This window comes from Symphalangus syndactylus, chromosome 10 (assembly GCF_028878055.3).
Source record: "Symphalangus syndactylus isolate Jambi chromosome 10, NHGRI_mSymSyn1-v2.1_pri, whole genome shotgun sequence".
NCBI lineage: Eukaryota > Metazoa > Chordata > Mammalia > Primates > Hylobatidae > Symphalangus > Symphalangus syndactylus.
The window spans coordinates 33,333,093-33,335,738 of record NC_072432.2 but is presented as its reverse complement, the minus strand read 5'-3'; the positions used below and the strand labels follow the sequence as shown (position 1 = coordinate 33,335,738).

Below are 2,646 nucleotides of genomic sequence, written 5' to 3'. Positions count from 1 at the left end.
GAAAACCAAACACAGCATGTTCTCACTTATAAGTGGGAGCTGAATGATGAGAACACATGGACACATTGGGGGAACGACACACACTGGGGCCTGTCGGGGGGTAGAGCGGGAGGGAGAGCACCAGGAATAACAGCTAATGGATGCTGGGCTTAATTCCTGGGTGATGGTTTGATCTGTGCAGCAAACCACCATGGCACACGTTTATCCATGTCACAAACTTGCACATCCTGAAAATGTACCCCAAAACTTAAAATAAAAGTGGAAGAAAAAGAAAAGATTAGAGCTTGTTCAATGTGTAAAACAAATTAAAAAATAATCTATATCTTAAAAAAATGTGTTTACTGCTAGAGAATGTGCATTCCCAACAATAACATGGATGTTTTCATTTTTATAAAAAATTATATATATTGACAGAAAGGAATATGAAAATAATATTGTCTATTTGAAATTGCATTTAAAATTTTCTTTTGACTGTATTTGCTTTTTCTGCAATGAATTGCTTTCATAGTAAGAAAAAGTCCTTTAAAAATTAGTCCCAGCAATAAAACCATAGACAGATAAAAAAATCCAGCAATCCCTGAGGTAAGGTGGCATTTTAAAAATTGAAAATATTTATTTGGACAGAAAAGCAAAACTTTACCATAATTATGAATATTGTAATTATAAAGTAAATGAACACTTCAATTATGTAACACTTGTGATTTATCATTAAGGTTTTAGGTCTATAATACATTTAAAATCTAATGAACTTTGGAAAGACAATATCATAAAATTGTCTTAAAATACTATGTTAAGTCATTATTAACATTGTAGATAAGGATAAAGATGGCAAAATTCTTTACTCTTACCACATCATCATATAATTATCACATTTGTTATCAAATTTTAGTTTGAAAGTCACCCACTTATCAATAACAAATAGTTCTGCTTTGTTGCACAATGTCCAGTTTGGCAATTTTCAACTATGTTGTGAAACTCAAGAAAAATAAAGTTGGGTTGAAGCAGTTGAGAGAGTTCTGCTCAAAAACCTATTCTCACAAAAGAACTTGTCAAAACATTTTTATCTTTAAAAATTTTTGAATGCAACTATTATTGTTTCACTTTTGCTCTACTCAATTTTGCCTGATAAAGTTTATTAAAGTTATTAAGGAAATAAAGTGTAGAAGGATTATAGAAAATATTTTCAATAAAAAGAATAATCATTAACACTGGTAATTGCCACTAGGAAGGAGTATACATACTGATAAAAATTATAGAAACATGTTGGTTGTTCCCATAACTACCACTGATGTGAAGTCCCACAACATCGAAAATGAAGAAATAGTTCCATGAGCTGTCAATAATTGTCTGAAGGCAATGTAGTATTCATCAGCACCAGAATCCCTCTGATGTTCTTCCACATATTCACAATGTTTTACCATTGGTCATCTATCAGATTCTGCAACTGTTCTGGGAATATCCAACTAATAAAAGCCAAAGCTGGGCATTGACACAAACGGTAGCTTACTGATGTTTCCCCTGCAAATCTCACATTTTCTGATAATAAAGTTTTGCACAAAAGGTGGAATTCAAAAGGCCAATTATACTTTTATTTAAAATTTATAATTACAGTAGTTTCATGAAAAGAGTTGTCCAGTAGTATAAATTGCTTCTGCATCAGTTCCACAGACAAGACAAGGACCAAAAACATCCAAACGGTTCACAGACAGGGTTGAGACGTAAGCTTGTGATCTCAATTTGGTCTTCTGTAGGATCAGTGCTGAGCCAAGAACTTTGAGAGACTGGTGAACATTAGCTTGGTTACTAATGCTATGGGACAAAAAAGTACTAGCTCTTCCTCCTTGGTGAAAGAGTGATGGTACATCTGTGGAAACATCCCAGTGCCAGAGGAATTCATCTTCAGAACAATAAATGGAGGATCTGGGTTGAATGGGTGAAAGTGAACTTCCTACATTTTAGCTCTGTAAGCCTTCAGCAGAGATACAGGCAGGCATAGTACCTTGTCTAACATTCCAAATACTCAACATTCCATCCTGGCCACCAGTAGCTACAACATGATGTTTGATGAGATTTCTATCAACACAATGGACTGGCACTCAGTCACCAGTCAGTGACAATATCTGAGAAGGCTCATTTCCTTGTTGTGTGAAATCCTGTATTTTTTTTTTTGAGTTTTTAAAAATTATTTTTTAGTTTCAAATCATTGTAAATTCCATTCAATTATAAAAAACAATACAAAGAGTTTCGATGTTCCCTTTACTCAGTTTCTCCCCCATGGTAACATCTTGCAGAACTGTAGTGTAATATCACTGGCAGGATACTGACATTTATACAGTCAAGACAGAAAACATTTCCATCATCACAAGTCTCCTTCATTTTACCCGTTATAGTTACACTAACTTCCCTTTCCCATCCCACATCCCTGATCTGGTCTCGATATTTATAATTTTGTCATTTTAAGAATATTATATAAGTTGAATCATATACAATGTAATCTTTTGCGATTGTTTTTTTTTTCCTCACTCGGCATAATCTTCTGGAGATTCATCTAGGTTGTTGGGTGGGTCAATAGTATGTTCCTCTCTTTGCCAAATAGTATCCAATGTTATGAATGTACCACAGTTTAACCATTCACTCACTGAAGGA

General features: G+C 34.1%; 1 pseudogene; it reads right to left on the bottom strand.

Annotated features, from left to right (window-relative positions):
• Nucleotides 1–1,616: 1,616 nt before the first annotated feature.
• On the bottom strand, nucleotides 1,617–2,134 carry LOC129491592 (nucleoporin Nup43-like; annotated as a pseudogene).
• Nucleotides 2,135–2,646: the final 512 nt, after the last annotated feature.